The following is a 20,923-nucleotide window of genomic DNA, read 5'->3' on the forward strand; positions in this document are numbered from 1 at the left end:
AATTCTACATTGCAGACTGGTAAATGGTGTTCAATCGGAGGTACTTCTTGCTAAAATTAATGCTTGTACGAGTAAACTTTCGAGTACATAAGAGGCACCACAGACAATCTGAACTTTGCTTGTAGGTTTATCCTCAAATAGTGGCCTCGTGCTGAGGGAGGTTTGAGCAACTTGGCCACTGCTTTCATCCAACTAGTTTACTGGCTCATCTTGGTCCTGTATCTTGCCAAATTTCTACATTGCAGACGAGAAAGGAGGTGATTCAGAAAATGAACCACCCAAATTTTTTGTGCAGTTCAACTGAAATGGAGCATCCCTGGCGTGCAGACTGATTAAGTGCCAGATGAATATACGCGTTAACCAACTTGTCTGGAATCTTTAGACTCCATGCCATACAGTTTGCTACCATATGTGCCGATAACCAAAAGGCACAAGTTGGGACCAAAGACTGGACTGCGTTTTTCTGGGCTATGCGCCAAGCAATATTTTTGGCGTTCACTCTCCTAATACTTGGAGTTTGACAATTGGTTGACGCCAGTTCATACTCGAATGAATATAGGCACTTCTTCTTGTCAACATCGATGCTTGTCTGAGTGAACTTTGGAGTACATAGCAGCAGGATAAGTACCTGTCCATCTGATCTTTTTGTGCAGTTCTACTGAAATCACCCGATGTAATGATTTGCCTGCGAGTTCAGGCTCCAAGTTACTCCTTTATGAAATTGGCAAACAGTAGCACAATACCAAATTACCAATACATATGAGAAGCACAATAATCAGGATAAAGACCAGTACCAACCTGTGTGAGGTAGCATATCTTACTATTTCCTTTGACTGGAAGCCGAGATAAGCCAAGCGACCAACATCAAAGGAAGAATACAAGCCGAGATTAGCGACTAACAGGAAAGGAAGGAAGCTGTCGAGGCAATGAAGCACCCAAAGTTTTTGTGCAGTTCCACCAAAATCGAGCATCCCTGTTGGCACATATATTGAGAGAGTGAGATTACTGTAATAGTGGGACTAGTTGATGAAACATACACTAACAAATAGAAGCACCCTCATTATCTTAATGGGTAAAGTTAGCATTCCCTCCCTGCTCCACCACATGATTCACCTCCATAGACAAACATACACACGTACATGATTCAGCATAGGGTGCTACTAAAGATTTGTTTAACTCCGACAGGAAAATTAGGCAGCAATAAATTAGTGGTACTTAAGTACTCCTAATTAATTGAGTGAGACAGCAGAAGTGGAAGGGCTCCCTGGAGGATCGTCTCACATGTAAGGTGGTTGTTGCTGGAGCCCTTGAATGGCCTCGACTGAGGCGTCTGGCTTCAGCAAGATCGCCTTGGCACTGTTTACTCTTCTTGTTCTTCCTCTTCATGCTCTGTTTCTCATTCTCCTCACCAGTTGGTGAAACCAAGTACATGATTGGCCTTCTATTTAACAATTGGTTTTGTCAGTGAGGGAGTACAAGTGTACTAGTAAAAAATAGCATTATTTTCTCATGGCAGTCGCAAAATAGAGATGAACACATGCATTAAATATCATTCTTACCTAAAGGAAGGTTATGGTGCCAATATGGATGATGAGGATTGGAACACAGATCTCCCTTTGTGCAGTTCCACCGAAATGAACCAACTGTTCCATTCTGACATTCCAGTTAAACAGCAAAAAAGTCACTTCTTTTAAGAAGAGTTTTGTGCAGTGCACCAAAAGGTCACAACAACAACCAGGTGAAATGGATATCCCTGTTTGCACAAAAAGCTACACAGGAAACAGTCAGAGTCTCAAACAATTACAGGCAAAAACATTTGGCTAAACTTGTCATGGCTTATAACAGTGGCATGGCTTCATTTTTACCAAGGGCATTAGATTAAGAACAGCTAAATATTTGGTATAAGGGCATGGGATAGTGGGTGCACCAGCTGTCCAGCAGCATGTACCTAAACAGGGGCATAAAGTGGTGATTCATAGTTTGTTGCCCCGAGAAACAAACATCCAAGAAACATATCTGGGTTGGTCCCATTTTTGTTCACTCTAGCCACCTACTCCTATGTGTGGATAGCAAATCTAGTCCTGGTAATACCACTGTGTACAGCGTTACCCCTATATTTCCCTTTTCGACCAAGAGACCGGTTGGATGACCAGTCTGTACTATTTTCACCCCTTTCATTCCTGTTTGTACCAAGTCCGATGTACTACATACTCCCTCCGTCCGCAAATACTTGTCGGAGAAATGAATAAAAACGGATGTATCTAGAACTAAAATACGTCTAGATACATCCACTTCTCTAACAAGTATTTCCGGACGGAGGGAGTACTAAATTCCCCCATCCCCACTTTATTTCTTGTTTGAACCAAGTACAAGATTCAACTCCATGAAGTAGCTTTACCTCTAACAATAGAAGAAAAAAAAGGTGACGTTGGACCATCCGATCGAGAGGGGCCGAGAGGTAGAAAATGATGCACATGCAGTGACGTAGCGAGCTGGGAAAGTAGAGCTAAGGCGCTTTCGAAGGAAGATATACCTGAAGGTCGTCGGGATGTGGATAGGTCGGCGGCGGGAGGCCGGATCCGCCCACACTAGGGCAACGACGAAGGGATCGGAGGACGTCCCGCGCCGACGCTCGGCCAGAGATAACGGTGCGGACGGCAGTGGGTCTCCTCCCTCGCTGTCGATGACGGCCTAAACTCTGCCCCTCCTCCCCTTCACCGGCGGAGGGGGATACATCCGGATCTGTAACCAGCGGTGAGGATAGAAAGACTATGTTTTTTGAAGGGAGAAAGACAGTGTTACCACCCCTATCTTGTTTAGATCTGGAGAGGATGAGAGTGTGTGAATAGAGCAACCCTAGCAAGCAAGCGCGGAGGCTCCGGCCTATATATACGTAGTGGGGTAGTTTTCCTTTTTCACTCCATCAAAACAATCGTTTAAAATTGTGTACTACGTGCCAGGTCGCCTTTTTTTAGTTGTTGATTGTTTTTTGAGATAGCTACCCGCTTGTTCCAAGTGGTGTTACAGTGTGCCAGGTCGCACTTTGTATCGTTCAAGTCTGGTACAAGTCCCTCCATTAAATGAACAACCACCCCCTCGTAAAAATTGTGAACAAGCCCACGGCTAAAATTATCGGAAACGTGGGTTGCCCCAACATGCATTATTATTTATATTTTCTACTCCCTCCGTTCCTAAATATAAGTCTTTTTTATTAGCCACACCTAAGACAAGAATTTTTATATTAGCAGTGAACCCCACATGTCATAGACACAAAAAGTGTGGCAAGATTCCCTTAGGCAAGCCAAAGTGTGTCTAACAATTTGAGCAACTCAAGTTAGGCAAGTGTGGCAACATAAGACAAACATAGTCACAATCCAAACAGCCACATAATTTTTTGTGACATGCATGAAAATTTGGCTAGTTAAATTTATAGTCAAAATTTGGCAAGGTGCATCAAATCAACACATGCAAGTATCAAAAGGGAAGTCACGGCATGCATGCATGCATTGTACTCCCTCCGTTTCCAAATATAAGTCTTTTCAGAGATTGCAACAAGTGACTACATACGAAGCAAAATATGTCTACATACATCCGTATGTAGTAGTCCATTTGAAATGTGTAAAAAGACTTATATCGAGTGCAGTGCTTTGATGTGTCGCGTCAACTCGTACAAGACCGAGAAGTTTGATTACTACAACGCCCTCTCCCTCACGGACTGAGCTCCGGTGCCTTAACTGCACCTGCCTTTGGCTGCATGACAGGTGGGCCAATCACCTGTTGGGCCCACCTGTCATAGACGCAAAGGCAGGAGCAGTAAGTCAATCAAGCTGCATCCCTCCCTCGCGCATGAGCGTGGTGGCTAGCAGGACTAGTAGGAGCTTTCGCTACATGCTTCTTGACGGTGGGGAACTTGCGGATGGAGTTGACCATCATGTCGTCCATGCGAGAGGCGAAGCCGGCGTCGGCGAGGGCTACGACACCGACAGTCGCCAGCACTGTCTGGAAATGCTGCGCGGTGCGGGGCCGCAGGCCGGCGCCTTGGATGATTTGGCACAGCCGATTGCCGCTCGCGACCATCACCTCCATAGGTGCTTCTGGCTTCTGGTCACTTGGTCTTGGATTGGAGTGAGCAGTGTTGCGCAGTGATTGAGAAAGAACATTTATTGTCAATCTAACCCTGCCATCCATACACCTCTTTGGTTTAGAGTTAGTTCAGGGTTAGAATCTAACTCTAACCTCTAACTGAGTTAGTAGTGTTCTCGTCGTCTCGGTTCATCGCCATCATACTTTCCCCATTTCTGTGTTTTCAGTAGCTGCGAATCAAAGAGGCCCTTAGACTGGTTTAGGTCCGGTAGTTTTTTATAAACGTGTTATGTCCAAAATTTAATGAACGTGCTCCGGTTTCTACGAAAATAATCCGGTTTCATGTAGTAATTCATTTATTTATTTATTCTTCTGCGGGGGGTTTGCATGTAATTCATGAGGTCTGAAATGTAAAGTACCCCGGCAAATGCTCCGAGTCGTGCATGCACTACGACCCAGATGCTCTATGTCCCACATGTCGGCGAAAGGGAGCATGTGGAAATAGCCTAGGAGTACATATATGAGGATAAATGTGTGAAAAAATATGTACGGTGAAGCGTAGCTACGGTTCGAAAAGGAGACCTAAAGTGATGACAGGTATAGGTCGCACGCACCCAACTAGTGGTAGTACTAGACATACGACTGCTTTTTCCCTTAAAAAAGGAGGTACGAGTGCTCAGTACTCCTATTCTATCAACGCGAGTCCCATCCGACAACAGCGTCTGTGCTACAGCTAGCTCTTCTCCCTCGTTTCTCTTCTAATTCTAAACTCAGCCGAAGCCCGGTGGGCGGGGTGGGGATTTGTCGATGGTCGGTTTGCTCAACTGCGGCCCCACCTCACAGTGAAAACGTTACTACTGGAATAAAAATGCCATATACTCCTATACTAATAAAACATTAAGGCCACGAGGCCATGCAGTGATGGTTACAGGAGGCAAGAAGAAGAGATGCATCCATCGACGACGTCCACCTCCTCGACTCAGGGCGCCGGCCCACCGAATGGTGGCTAAGTAGCAGCGGCTTTCGTGGCCAGGTCGACATGATTCTGAACAATGGCGTCCAAAGATTCTAGCCGCTGGAAGAAGGCCAACGTCTTTCTGTCCTCGCTGGCCTTGTAGTGGCCTATGTAGATGATTTCCTCGTAGACGTGGATGTGCAGGTCGACAGTTTCTTGCATGGCGAGGCGCTGCGCGACGAGCGTGGCCTCGAGGTGCACATTCTTCATCGCGACCTCCGGAAATTGCAGGGCACCAGGGCTTGAAATAGTTCGTCACCATGGAGGCCGATGAGGGCGGCAGGCAATAAGGAGCCTGGGCGCGCGGGCTGGAGTAGTATGGCAAGCTCGTCCGCGCGCTTCTTGACGGCGGCGAACTTGCAGATGGAGTTGACCATCATGTCGTCCATGCGAGAGGCGAAGCCGGCATCGGCGAGGGCTACGACGCCGGCGGTCGCCAGCACCGTCTGGAAATGCCGTGCAGTGCGGGGCCGCATGCCGGCGCCTTGGATGATTTGGCACAGCCGACTGCCGCTCGCGTCCATCGCCTCCATAGGTCCTTCTGGCTTCTGGTCACTTGGTCTTGGATTGGAGTGAGGAGTGTTGCGCAGAGACTAAGGAGTAGATGGATTGGAGTGGTGGGGTGCCTTTATATGAGAATCCAAACTCTGTTGCATTCACATCGTGCTGGCTCTATTCTGCTTCTCCAATTAATTCCCTCTGCATGTAGAGTAATTTGAGGATGCATCATTGACCGTTCAACGTCTCGGGAACCGCTACCCTCTCCCTCCTTGGCATTCAAGCACCTATGGAGACGACTGCCGCTCGCGTCTATCGTGTGTCAGGAGACGTTCCCGTCGACGACGAGGTGCCTATGGTGACTTCGTAAATTTCAAGATGATAGTACTAGTATACTCAGGGGTGTTTGGTTCCAGGGACTTTTTTGTATTGGGACTAAAAAAAGTCCCTAGCAAACCAAACAGGGGGGACTTTTTTGGGACTTTTTGGTAAAAGTCCTTAGAAGCACCTCCTTGAGAGTCTTTTTTAAAAAGTCCTAGGGACTAGAAAAGTGCTAGGACTAGAGAACCAAACACCACCTCAATATTGTGCACCGCGACCAAGGCTGAGAGGAAAACGAGAGAACTACGTTTTTATTTATGGTGTAGATTCACTCATTTTGCTCCATATGTACTCCGTCTCGGTGTAGTCTAGTCACTTGTTGAAATCTCTAGAAAGGCAAATACTCCTTTCTGGTTTACAGGGCTATACTAGCAAGTACTCCCTTCGTCCAAAAATACTTGTCATCAAAATGGATAAAAAAGATGTATCTAGAACTAATATACATCTAGATACGTCCCCTTTTATTCATTTTGATGACAAAGTACTTCCGGATGGAGGGAGTACTACAATAGTGGGCTCGCATAGCAATTTTGTCTCATGCAAGAGCCTGGCTATATGCGTGCTCCAAGGTTCGCAACTGCCACAATCGGGTTGCACTTGGCTCTTCACCTCTTCGAGAAGACGAGCAATGATGTTACTACTACTGCTTCTACAGTATCGAATCCACTGCTGCATGTCCGTCCACCGCGAGCGGGAGGAATAGCTTGTTGTAGTACTATAAGCAAAAGCCTGTCCTCGTCTGCGAGCCACCGCGCGCATGGGTGAGGGAGAAGGCGTGTAGTAGTAAAATCAAGCTTCTCCTCATTGTACGAGTTGACGCGACACATCATAGCACTGGCCCCACATGGTCGCCTCTAAACTTGGCTAAAAGACCCGCAGTGTACAATACTCCATTTGCTGCAACCTCTAACATTTACCCACCACAAATTAAAATATATATTCCTATCTTGACCAGATGAGCGTGCAAACTAGAATCACTAGGATGACAGGTAGGGCCAGAAGATAATTTTAATCAAAAAATATAGCATGGAGCCTACCCCAACGATTTTAAGCTTATAGGCACGGTACACGCTATCCTAGACTACTCTACACATGAAACTGCCACACGAGCGCCCGGGCTGCGCTTGGCTCTTCGCCTCTTCGGGAAGTCGAACAAAATGATGGAGTACTACTACAGTGGAGGAGTACTACAGTATGCTTCTGGCCATCTGACACCGATTGAACTGCTGCATGTCCACCGCGTATGGGAGGGAGAGCGCGTAGTGAACGAAAGCTTCTCCTAGTCCTGCCAGCCACCACGCTCATGGGCGAGTGAGGGACGCGGCTTCATTGACTTACTGCTCCTGCCTTTGCGTCCATGAAAGGTGGGCCCAACAGGTCGGTGGCCCACCTGTCATGCAGCCAAAGGCAGGTGCGGTTAAGGCGAGAGGGCGTTGTAGTAATCAAACTTCTCGGTCTTGTACGAGTTGACGCGACACATCAAAGCACTGCACTCGATATATTTCAATAATTTACGTTTACCAATGCATTAATTACAACGCATGCATGCATGCCGTGACTCTCCTTTTGATACTTGCATGTGTTGATTTAATGCACCTTAAAGTAGTATGAATATGTGATGGTAAAGCTTTGTAATGCCCCGGCCCTAATAAAGCGAGAAATGGTTGTGCACGAGGTGGGCGAGATTATGCAGACGGAACAGGACCCGGCGATGGAGCTCTCTATAGTCTCGATGGACCTCACCTTGCTCCACTGCCCCTTGTGCCTCCGCCCCTTGAAGCCTCCAGTGTATGAGGTTCGAATACACCTCGTCCGTTTGAGCAAGGTGCAGGTTTCTTGATTGATGTGTTGTTCGATTGATTTGTGCAGTGCAAGGGAGGGCTTGTGCGGACTGCCGCGTCAAGTGCCCCGGGAACCAGCGATAGTGCCAGAAGTGCGAGCGCAGCGGTGGCTTCGACGTGCGGAACACGGCGGTGGACGCCGTCCTCTCCTCGGTGAGGGTGGAGTGCCCGCACGAAGGCTGTGGGCTCTACGTCACTTACCACAAGCTCGCCGATCACCAGAGCGTGTGTTCGCTCGCGCCGTGCAAATGCCCCGTGCCCGTCTGCGGCTACGAAGGCCCGCCGCCGGTGCTCTCCCACCACATCAGCACTGTGCATCCCATGCCCGTGCACAGGATCCAGTATGGCAAGGCGCTCCAGCTGCAAGTGCCACTGTCGGAGCCACGGCTCTTGCCGTTCGCTGAGGAGGACGGCCGCGCATTTTGCTTGGTCGGAGGCGTGCTCGACATCGGCGCGCCTATCGCCGTGTCGGTCGTCTGCATCAGAGTGGGGGCATCCCCACTGCCGCACTACGTGGCCAAGCTGTGGGCGAACGGCCCACTGGGGGAGCCCAAAGGCAGGACCGACGCCGTCAAGGTGGAAATGGAGGTGACAAGCAGCAGGGATCCCGGCGAAGTCGCCATGCAGGAGCCGACCTTCATCATAGTTCCGCCCAAGCTGCTGGCCGGGGCTAAGCTGGTGTCCCTCCACATTCAGATTGACAAGCTCACGTCCTAAATGATTCTACAGTGCCTTCTGTTTATCTTAGTAATATGCTAATATAGGGGTTAGCTCGGTCTACTTTAGCTTAAGAGATGGTGGGTTTTGGTGGCGATGCAGCAATTACCTCGACATCAGATCAACAGTGAAAGTAAGTTCGAACAGTCGAATGGATATTTTGGTTCTGTTGGATATAAAGATCCTTTGGGTAAGAAGTAACAGCTTATATGCTTTTTTTCGAAACGGAACAACGATACTAGTTTAATTTTTGTGGACATGCACTAATATTTTCAAAACGGACGTTGGGATGTAGCTAGAAGGGCGGTTGGGACGCGACATCGGCCCATACCGCCGTGACCCCCGATTGGGACGCACCGACTGTGGATTTTCTCCCTCGCCGATGTCGACCGCGTCTATGCAGAACATTGTTCCCTTCCCCCAGCTGCGGGATCAGGCCGGATATGTGACCAGCGGTGTGGCCACCGTTGTTCTATGCTTGTGAAGAGAGCAACCCAAGCAAGCAGGCTTGTAGATTAGGCTCCTACTAGTGTATATATAGTGGTTTTCTTTTTCTCTCCATATCAACCATTTTATATTGCGTACGTGTCATTGAAGAGTGAAATGATGGTTGCTTCTTCCGACTAACTTACTGTGTGATTTGACTGCTCCTTTAGTGGCCCCTACACGTACTCCCCCTACGTGTATGCAACAGTCACACATACACATCGACGCAAAAACACGCGTGATGCCCTAATGCATGCATGTCCGAGCACACGACGGAACACACACGGTCACGCTCAAGTGCTCAACCTACACGTGCATGCACACACATACTCAGCCAGGGTGAGCTAGTGACCGTATAAACATCGGGAAATGTATATATTGAGCGCAATGAGCGTATTATGAAGTCCACTGACCGTATTTTTACAAATATACAGTGACAGATAGTGTATTTATCTCATTTGAAATTAAGCCATATTAACCGGAGAGGAGGCAGTATGGACTAGCATTACTTTGTTGTGTCCCGTCAACTTGCCGAACGAGGAGAAGCTTGCAGGACGGGAGAAGCTTGCACGCGGTGGCTCGCAGGACAAGTAGAAACTTTTGACTAATGCACGTTATCCTTCGCTCAGGCGGTGGACGTGCAACAGTTAATTCGGTGTGAGATTGCCAAAAGCATACACTATACCAGTACTATTATTGTTGCACTTCCCGAAGAGGTGAACAGCCAAGCGCAAAGTTTACTATCACTAGTACTACTATAGTCTATAGAGGTACTATAATAGTACTAGGAACCGGATGGAGGAGCGTCTGCACTCTTATTATATTTTTAAGATGTGATAAAGCAATCTTCAACACATTTGGTTCTCTTCGAGGGTTCTCGCATGTGATAATGGAAGTTGATTGCATGGAACACTCGCCACAATTCTCGCTTAATTCTGGCTCATATCCTGTTACAAATAGGAGCGCTCGGTAATATTTCCTCTTTTTTTTGTTATTCAGCTTGTAAACAGGTCAGCAAACCTTGCGGCGCATCTTTGTGCGAACCGTGCTTGCTGCACTTTGAATGTGGCCGAGAGCTGGCTTGATGAAACACCTCGCTTCCTACTTCTTTTTTTGTGGGGTACCTTGCTTCCTAGTGACCAGTGTCTTGGCTGATCGTCCTAAGAATGCTTATATATGAATAAAGCTCTCTCATTTACCCGCAAAAAAGATTAAGCCATATTAACCGGAAAGGAGGGAGTATGGACTAGCACTACTTGTTGGTGTGTCCCGTCAACTCGGAGAACAAGGAGAAGCTTGCAGGACAAGGTGAAGCTCGCTTACGCCTTTTGACTAATGCAATGTACCCTCGCCCAGGCGGTGGACATGCATTAGTTCATTCGGTGTCAGATTGCCAGAGGCATACACTGTAGTACCAAACATGCGGAGTACCATCATTGTTCGACTTCACGAAGAGGCGAAGAGCCAAGCGCAAGGTTTAGTAGTACGAGTAGTACTACTACTAGAACGGCATGGTGGAGCCTCTGTACTCTTATTTTTCTTAATCTCTGATAAAGTACACATTTATTCCGGAGAAGGGCGGAAAACGGCAGCCCAACATGTAATGATGATATCGATCAACCATGCTCGAATATATCTTGGCCTCCGTGCGATCCTGTCTGTGTGTTCTCGCTCCTTGTCTCTCTCAAGGAACGGCGGCCATTTTGCCGTCAATTGAGATCGGTTTGCTCACACTCCGGTCCCACATGTCAGTGATATGCCAAGAGGAGGTGCGTTGACTGACTGGCCATACGCGTACTTGGTTTTGCACCTTCATACTACTCCTCCCTCCGTCACAGTTTACAAGGCGCGCTTCATTATGATGCATTTCTCTCAATGCATTTCCACCACCAGAGAGACTTTAGACACGTTTGGTTTAATGCTCAATTAATTAGGGCGTGGTAACAGCAATTTTCTCTCGATGTAGTACTACGGAGTGGAGTAAGTGCATGCATGTGTGTACCCGGGGTGGAAGCACTGCATGCATGTGTGTACGCATTATTTCCTCTAGTAATAGACGCCGTGCTATAACTACCAATGTTATTTTTCAGGCCGATCGCTAGTCGCCTTGGTCCCAGAGATTTTCTCTTTTTCTGAAGCGCGCTCTATAAACAGTGACGGATGGAGTAGTATGAGTGGATTCAAAGAAGAGCGCATTGATGGTTGCTTCTTCCGAGCAACTTACAGTGGGAAAGGTGGGGCTTATGATTTGACTGCTCATTACTTACTATTAATGCGGCGCAACGACCGGTCTGAGTCTCCCATGCGGCTGTGCACTACCCCCTCGGTTCTTAAATATACTCCGGAGTATTTGTCTTTTTAGAGATTTCAACGAGTGACTACTCAAATATTTGTCTTTTTAGAGATTCAAATGGACCACTACATACGGATGTATATACACATGTTTTAGAGTGTAGAGTCACTCATTTTGCTCCGTATGTAGTCACTTGTTGAAATCTCTTGAAAGACAAATATTTAGGAACGGAGGGAGTACACATACGAAGCAAAATGAGTGAATCTACACTCTAAAATATGCCCATTTGAAATTTGTAAAAAGACAAATATTGTTGATGACAGTTGTGACGACAAAAAAGAAGCATATTCCTTGTCCTAAGGGAAGATAACAACACGGTTGTGTTTGTCTAAAACGGTGTGAGGACGAGATTGCAATATGGAAAGTACGCCGGATGTCGGTGTACGAAAAGAGGGGTGCATTTTTGTACCCCTTTACCTGTGCACGGGCAGTCGAAGCCGCGCCTACGGTCACGCCAAGCGGAACAGGGGAGGTGAGCCAAGGTAAGACCGAAGCCCAAGACAATCAAAGCAACGCCAAGGCCAAGACCACAAAGAGCATAGGGACGAAGCAGGTTCCCCCGGCAAGACCCTTGCCGGGGCAGCCTCAGCAGCCCCCGCAAGACCCTTGCCGGGGTAGCTCGCCCCACACCAACAGAGCGAGCCACCCTTGAGCCCACGGCCCCCAACGCCATCATCAACGTGGGGCCAGAGCTCGGGAAGGCACCTCTGTGGTGGCATGCAGGTCTTTGTGAAGACATATTCAAGATCAGATGAGGATTAGAAGACGACGATCCTCGGCAAGCCACCAGACCCCCGGCAAGGTCCTTGCCGGGGACGACAACGTGCCGCGGCAAGACCCTTGCCGGGCCACACGGCAAGACCCTTGCCGAGCCACCCGACAAGGCCCTCGCCAAGGACGCCAGCAGTGTCACCGCCAGGCCGACGCCAACCAAGCTTCCACCACCGTTCACATGCAGCTGCCAGCCCAACCAGCTGGGCGGGCACCTGCTTGGCAACATGTAGCTCCCAGGCCAACTCATCGAGCGCCTACGTGGCGGCATGCAAATCTTCGTGAAGGCTCCGCCACTGCACCACCTCAGCTGCCTGCCTGCCTACATGGCACCACGCACCTCACTGGCCAGGGCGCGTGTCAAGGCGAGGAGGAGCGGCGACGGACGGGAAGGGCCTCGCCCCCGCCCCCAATAAAGCAAGGGGACACCTAAGCTACGCATTAAATGCATCTTGTCCTGTAATACGAGCGATAAGCTCAAGGCACTGTACGCCTTTCCACCTCCTGTGTGTCACTGTGGCAGCCCCTTCCAACTATAAGAGGAGGCCCATGGCATACCGGGGAAGGATTCGGCTCTTTCGAACCACGCACTGACCACAGCTAGTTCGAGAGCTCAAGAACTCTCTGAAATACACCCACCAAAGCAGGACTAGGGTTTTACGCATCCTCGCCGCCCGAACCTGGGTAAACGATCCTTGTGCTGTCTACTAGCCCTGCTCTTCTCGCAACCCCGCGCCCCGGCAACTGTAGTAGGGATTCTTGTGATCCCATAGGTGTCGTTTCACACCGACATCTTTGGCGCGCCAGGTAGGGGGGCGCAATTGTGAGAATCTGGTCTAGTAGTTAGCCTAGCAGTTCTTCGTCGCCATGGCTCCTAAGAAGAAGACGGCCACGGTGATTGACTCGTTGGGAGCCGAACGGCCCGTGGCGATGCGAACGGGCAGTGGACCGGTCGCGGACAGGACCCGGGCCTCGGTCCGTGAGCACCAGCATCGCCCAGGCAGTCGGAGCCTGGCGAGCGGCGCCGTTCGCGCACCAGACGACCTGCTACACGTCGCCAGATCCAAAGACGGAGCTGGGCCCCCCCGCAGGCGGCGTGGGGCCCTCCAAGGGTGTCATTGTGCCACCTTCGGGTGGTGCAACAACCTCCAGGACGCCCACACCGGCGACCACCGCGCGTTCTTCCCATGGTGTGCACGCCAAGCAGCGTCACCACCTTGGTGACCCTGGGCACCGCCGTGGGAAGAGCCCTCTGTGTCATCCACAAGATGAAGGGGTTCAGCACGCTCGCCGAAGCGCTGGCAAAAATGGCACGCAGCCGCTGGGTCGTAACGGAGCTCCTTCTAACGTAGTTAGAAGTCGAAGCGCGCCGCGATCCACGCAGCTGTCACCGCCGCCCACGCCAGCGGAAGCTTTGGCGCGCGCGCAGCTGCTCCTCGACTTCCCTCCTGCTGCGGAGAAGCTCGACAAGTGGAGGGCCACCATCCGGAGCCTCGTCGCCGTCGCCAACAAAGACGATCCGTGACCGGCGGGGCCCTCGGGTCGGTGCTCCACTGAGCCACCACATGCTGGCGCTGGGAGGACCGGGGGAGCTACGGCCACGGTGCACTCTCCTCCTCCTCGCCAGCCGCCGCGGGTGTCGGCCCGTCGTGACGACGCTTGTGATAACATCTCCATACCGTCGTGCGACCCGCGGACCCTCCGCGACCAGCGCCAAGTCCTTCGGGAATGAGCTCACGAAGACGCTCGAACCACCGTCGAGCGTCGGCGTGAAACGCGCCGCCAGTCGGACAAGTGGGCGGGACCCGCTATGGACCACCCGACACCGGGGGGCTCCGGCGGCCTACCTTACGAGGTGGGCTACCCGGACTTTACCCGTGAGCTGCGGCAGTTCCAGTGGCCGTCCCACCGCATGTTCAAGCCCGACGTCAGCGAGAAGTACACTGGGAAGACCCATCCATCCGAGTTCCTCAGTATCTACACCATCGCGATGCAGGCTGCTGGGGCTCGCGATGATAGGGTGCTTGCCAACTATTTCCCGCTGGCGCTCAAGCCCAATGTGATGTCTTGGTTGATGCACTTGCCGGTGGATTCCATTTCTTCTTGGTCGGATCTGTGCCATGACTTCGTTGGCGCCTTCATAGGAGGCCACCAAGCTCATGGCCAGGCCAGTGATCTGCATATCATTCCCCAGAAGGAAGGGGAGACCCTGCGCAAGTACATCCAAAGATTCAGCCGGGTGCAGTACAACATCCCCGACGTTCATCCCACCGCTGTGATTAGCGCGTTCCACCAGAACATGCGCAATCGCAAGATGCGCGAAGAGCTGGCGATGACCAAAGTTAAGGATGTGGCTGAGCTCTACGTTCTGGCCGATAGGTGCGCCCGCGGGCTGAAGAGGGAAGGAAGTACCCCAGCGAAGACGCCGGCGCGGAAACCAACTCTACCGATGAAGACGCCGCTACCCCGACGAAGAAGGGCCGGCGTCGCAACAGGAAACGCAAAGGCAAGGCCGTGCTTGTTGTTGAGGGATCTGACGACACCGGTGCCGGCAAGAAGGTCAAGGCAGACGCCCCCGACAAGGAGATTGCCGGGTGCGCCGCCTGCCGGGCCTTGGCGGCTACCGACAAGCCAGGAAGCTCCGACAAGCAATACTGCAAGATCCACCGCACCAAGGGCCACGACCTCCAGAACTGCCGGCAAGTCGAGCTGCTTGTTGAGAAGCAAAAGGCTGAGTACGAGAGGCGGGACAAGGAGAAGGACCAAGACGGTGCGGAGGGATCCGGCAAGAAGCATGGCGGCCAAGGAGGCCGCCCCGGCAAGGACAACCAGCAAGAGAGGCCCGCCCGGGGCCGCGACAAGAAACAAGAAGACGATGATCATGACAAGGACGACGAGTCTGGTGAGCAAGGGTTCTAGAAGGCTACGGAGGCCATGTGCGTCGATGGCGGCGCCTTGCTACATACCTCTCACCGCCAGCTCAAGCAGTGGGCGCATGAGATTACAGCAGCAGAGCCGTCGTTCGACGCACAGAAGCCGCTGCAGTGGTCCAGCATGCCCCTCATCTTTGACGCCGAGGACCACCCTGACCGCACTACCGCGGTCGGGTGTTTGCCATTGTTGGTCTCACCAATGATACGCAACCTCAGGGTGAACAAGATGTTAGTTGACAGCGGGGCCGGCCTGAACCTGATCTCGCCTGTCGTGATCAAAAAGTTGCAAATCCATGATGGAGACCTCAAGGAAACGGGCACGTTTCAAGGGGTCAATCCGGGGAGGATCCAGCCGAAGGGAAAGGTCACACTGCCCGTGACATTTGGAGGAGGGTTGAACTATAGGACGGAGAGGATCGTCTTCGACGTGGCTGAGATCGCCTTGCCCTACAATGGGATCCTCGGCCGCCCGACACTAGCCAAGTTCATGGCGGCGTCACACTACGCCTACAACATGCTAAAGATGCCCGACCCGTTGACCATCATCTCCGTCCCCTCCGACAAGAAGGACGCGCTGATCTGCGCCGACCAACTCTACCGGGAAGCAGTTGCAGCAGCTGCCGTCAAGGCACCTGCTCCTGCCGCTGAAGGCCCGGGGGGAAGAAGAAGCCCGACAAGACCTCTCGCACCCACTCCGGCAAGCGCACCTCCTCGGAGTGTTGTGCTACCGTCGAGGACATGCTAGAGAGCTCTACCGACAAGAGCAAGAGATCCAGGGCCGAGCCGCCGCAGACCAAGAAGGTGCCCATCAAGGAGGATGGCACGGGAGGGGCCTTCACCATAGGCTCCACCCTCGACAGCAAATAGGAAGGCGCGCTCGTCACCTTCCTGCGGGCGAATGTCGACATGTTTGCATGGCAAGCATCCGACATCCCCGGTGTTCCCAGGGAGGTGATTGAGCACCACCTAGCTGTCTGCCCCCACGCGCGGCCCGTCAAACAGAAGGTCAGAAAGCAGGCTCTGGAGAGGCAGGAGTTCATCACAGAAGAGATTAGGAAGTTGGAAGCGGCAGGTTTGGTGAGAGGAGTGCTCCACCCGACGTGGTTGGCCAATCCGGTAGTGGTGCGCAAGGCGAATGGGAAGTGGAGGCTGTGTATTGATTACATAGATATCAATAAGGCTTGTCCTAAGGAACCCTTCCCGTTGCCGCGCATCGACTAGATTATTGACTCCACGGTCGGGTGTGATCTGTTATCATTCCTCGACGCCTACTCAGGCTACCACCAGATCTTCATGACAAGAGAGGATGAAGAGAAGACAACATTCATCACCCCATGTGGTACGTATTGCTTTTTACGGATGCCTTTCGGGTTGAAGAGTGCTGGTTCAACATTCGCAAGAGCAGTCCAAATTGGTTTTGAACCTCAGCTCCATAGAAATATGGAGGCATACATGGATGACATAGTGGTCAAAACCAAGGACAGGCCAACTCTTGTGCAAGATCTGGAAGAGACATTTACCAACCTGCGCAAGATCAACCTCAAGCTGAACCCTGAGAAGTGTGCCTTCGGCATTCCATCCGGCAAGCTTCTCGAGTTCTTTGTGTCGCAGTGCGGGATCGAGGCAAACCCAGACAAGATCAAGGCTATTGAGCAGATTGAGGCGCCTAAGAGGATCAAGGATGTGCGTCGGCTCACCGGCTGCGTTGCCGCTATGAGCCGATTCATCTCCAAGTCCGCCGAGCGCGCCCTTCCTTTCTTCAAAATCTCGAAGAAGGCAGGCCCAATGGAATGGACCCCAGAAGCCGAGGCAGCATTACAGGATCTGAAGAAATACCTTTCCTCCACGCCAATACTGGTTGCGCCTAAACCACAAGAGCCGTTGCTGCTATATCTGGCGGCGACGAATCAAGTGGTCAGCGCCGCGCTGGTGGCGCAGAGGGAGGTCAATGAGGAGGCAGTGACGGCGGCAGAACCAGCGGAGGGCAAGCCCAAGATTCCCCCGGCAGGGCCTGGTGCCGGCAAGGCGAGGTCCCCAGCAGAGTCTGATGCCAGCGAGGCGGTGCCCACGCAGTAAAGTGAGGTGGTGCAGAAGAATAAGATGGTGCAGCACCCGGTTTACTTTGTTAGCTCCCTCTTGTAGGGAGCTAGATCGAGGTACTACGGTGTGCAGAAATTCCTCTTCGGCCTCCTTATGGCCTCGAGGAAGCTGCGTCATTACTTCCAAGCCCATGAGATCACTGTCATCACCCGACTCCCATTACAATGGATACTGCACAACCCAGATGCAACTGGAAGGATTGTGGAATGGGCCTTGGAGTTGTCAAGCTTTGGTCTAAGGTTTGAAAGTACCTCGACAATTCAGAGCAGAGTCTAGGCGGAGTTCATTGCAGAATGGACCTCGACGCCTGACGAAGAAATCCAGGAGACCACTCTCCCTGACAAGGAAGCAAACCGCAACTGGATCATGTACTTTGATGGGGCTTTCTCGCTGCAAGGCGCCGGTGCCGATGTGCTGCTCGTCGCACCCACCGGAGAGCACCTCAAGTACGTGATCCAGATGCACTTCCCCAGGGAGATGTCCACCAACAACACTGCAAAGTACGAGGGATTGCTTGCCGGTCTCAGGATCGCGGCAGACCTCGGGGTTAAGAAGCTCATCGTCCGGGGTGACTCGCAGCTCGTTGTCAGACAGGTCAACAAGGATTATCAGAGCCCATTGATGGAAGCTTATGTAGATGAGGTGAGGAAGCTGGAGGAACGCTTTGACGGTATCCAAGCGGAGCACATCCCCCGAGCGGAGAACGACACCGCCGATTACCTCTCAAAGCGTGCCGCATTCAAACTACCTGTGGAACCGGGTACCTTTTTGCTCCGGCTAACTCAACCATCTGTCGAACCATCAGCAGGGCAGAACAAGCAGAGAAAGTCAGGTCCCGGCAAGTACTTTCATACCAAGCCCCCTGGGGCCACCGGCAAGGGTGCTGCCGCGGACGCTGAGCCTGCCCAAGAGCAACTGGCTCCGGCAGGGCGTCCAACCCTGGCCGTAGAGACAGCCGCTCCCATAGCGGAAGAAATGCCTTTGGCCCTTGCCGTCAAGCCCCAGGCTCCGGCATGGGCACAACACACCGTCCAATTCCTCCAAACAGGGGAGCTTCCTGAGGAGCAGGAAGAAGCGGAAAAAGTAGCCCGCCGGTCCGCCCTGTACCAGTCTGTCGATGACGTCCTATACAGGAGAAGGCCAAACGGTGTGAAATTGAAGTGCATCCCCCGGGAGGAAGGACTGGAGCTGTTGGCGGAGATACATGGAGGCATATGTGGCTCCCACATAGGGTCGAGGGCCCTTGCCGGGAAGGCGTTCCAGCAAGGTTTCTTCTGGCCGACCGCCCTCCAGGATGCGACAGCACTAGTAACCAAGTGTGAAGCGTGCCAGTTCCATTCAAAGAAGCTTCATGAACCAGCTCAAGCCCTTCAAACAATCCCTTTCTCCTGGCCATTCTCGGTCTAGGGGCTCGATATACTGGGCCCTTTCCCCCGTGCTGTCGGGGGCTTTGAGTACTTATACGTTGCAATCGACAAGTTCACAAAGTGGCCGGAAGTGGAAGCAGTGAGAAAGGTGACTGCTTAGTCAGCCGTCAAGTTCTTCAAAGGACTGGTCTGCCGTTTTGGTGTGCCAAACAGAGTCATCACCGACAACGGCACGCAGTTCACAAGCCACACCTTCATGCAGTGCATTCAAGACCGCGGTAGCAAGGTCTGTTTTGCTTCTGTGGCACACCCACGAAGCAACGGCCAAGCGGAGAGGGCAAATGCTGAAGTGTTGCGAGGCCTGATAACGAAGACCTTTGACAAGCTGCACAAGAGTGGAAGGCGCAGGATTGATGAGTTGCCGGCGGTTCTTTGGTCGATCAGGACGACGCCAAATCGAGCCACCAGCCAGACACCTTTTGCCCTGGTCTACGGGGCAGAAGCAGTTATCCCCACAGAACTCATATACGGGTCACCTCGAGTGCTCGCTTATGATGAGCTTGAGCAAGAGCAGTTGCGCCAAGATGACGCGACGCGCCTTGAGGAAGATCGTCTTCGGGCGACTGTGAGAGCAGCACACTACCAGGAAGCCTTGCGCCGCTACCATAGCCACAAGGTTCGTGCCCGAAGCTTTGAGGAAGGCAACCTTGTTCTTCGGCGCGTTCAGTCGGCCAAGAATTCCAACAAGTTGACGCCAAAGTGGGAAGGCCCTTATCGGGTAATGCGAGTCACCAGGCCCGGCGCAGTCCCCCTGGAGACCGAAGATGCTGTCCCAGTGAGCAACTCCTGGAACATCGAGCATCTTCGCAAGTTTTACCCGTAAGGCGCGGCTTGCCGGGCCTCCCGGCAAGCCACCTTTTGTACAAGCTTTGCCGGCAAGGCATGTGACCCTTTGTACAAAGCCAGGCGCAGACCCTGAGCATAAATAAATGAAGCGCTGGCACCCTAAGTCATAGCATGCATGCTAGGTCGAGCCTCTTCCTTGGTTAGGGTTGATAGTGCTCAGCAGCGACTAACCCCTAGCTTAGAGGTCGAGTGCGCGTCTATCTGTTTCTCTTCTGTCCTCCTTTGGTTCGCAGGGCACATGAGCACTTCTGCCGGGCTACTTGGAAGAAAGAAAACGGACCAGCATCTCGACCCCGGCAAACCAGAGTTGCCGGGGGCTGCAAGCACAAGGATCCAACCACGGCAAGATGAGGTTGCCGGGGGCTGCAGATCCAGATAAGTCTTTTATCCTCTGTCATGCATTTCAGAACAGGACTGGGGCATGTGAAACCTTGTTTTTATCCCTAGGCTGTCATGCTCCCCTTTTTCCTACACCTAAGGATTATTCCCTGGTTCCGGATTTGGTTGTAGCCGCGGCGGCAAGGAGGTAGAATGAGGAGCCTAAAGCCCACTTCATCCCTGCCTCCGCCAAGAGCGCAAGAACGGTCGAGTGGAGTGGGGGGACGGCAAGGCCTGTTGCCGGGCAAAAAAACATTTATCTTAAAACAATAACAAGGATTTGCTCCTTGTCGCGGGATTTACACACGAACGAAAAACCCGACAAGCATCCCTTTTTCATTAAAAACATCCCATACAGGTACAGTTCGTACGAAATTAAAAACATGAACAAAGGGGATTACAAGCTTTAAATTTAACAAGGCCCGAAGGCTTACAGATTAAAAAAGAGATAAGGTGCCCATGATTCCTTTCTTGTTCCTCTCCTCAGGAGGCAGGTCAAGGAGGCGAGAGGACAAAAGGGCGCCTAGGCGAGCTACGAGCAGCAGAGAACACCTCGGTGGCCGCCCACGGGTAGGCCGGTGATGACGGTGCCGGAAAAGGAGCTGGAAGACGAGGCGGCAGGACCGGAGTACGCGACGAAGGCGTCGGTGCCCGCGTACTCCGAGTTGATGGCCTTGCTGCCCGCCCTCTTCCTCTTCCGCAGCCTCCTGACGCCAGCCGCCCAAGGAGACGACCCCGAGAAGTTCAAGGAGCTGGCCCCACCCCCGGCAAAACCCTGCCGGAGGAGCGGCCAGGTGCAGATGCTGCTGCTGCCGCACCCGCCCAGGCGCGGGGCGTCCGACGCCTAGTCAGACTTATCCCCATCATCTGCCCCGCTGTCCTCCTCATCACTTTCGCTCGAGGAGGAGCTTCCATCGTCGGAATCTCCATCGGAGGAGCTTTCCACGCAGCACTTCAGGCGAGTCCCAAACTCTCCGAAGACCTTGACGGAGAGCAGGCCGTCCTCCATCAATTTGAAGTAGAGGACGAGCCCCGCCATCATGCTGTGGATGCGAGCGAACGTCTTCCACCCACGACGGAGGTACATGACCCGA

Source organism: Triticum aestivum, chromosome 6D (genome assembly GCF_018294505.1).
Source record: "Triticum aestivum cultivar Chinese Spring chromosome 6D, IWGSC CS RefSeq v2.1, whole genome shotgun sequence".
Classification (NCBI taxonomy): domain Eukaryota; kingdom Viridiplantae; phylum Streptophyta; class Magnoliopsida; order Poales; family Poaceae; genus Triticum; species Triticum aestivum.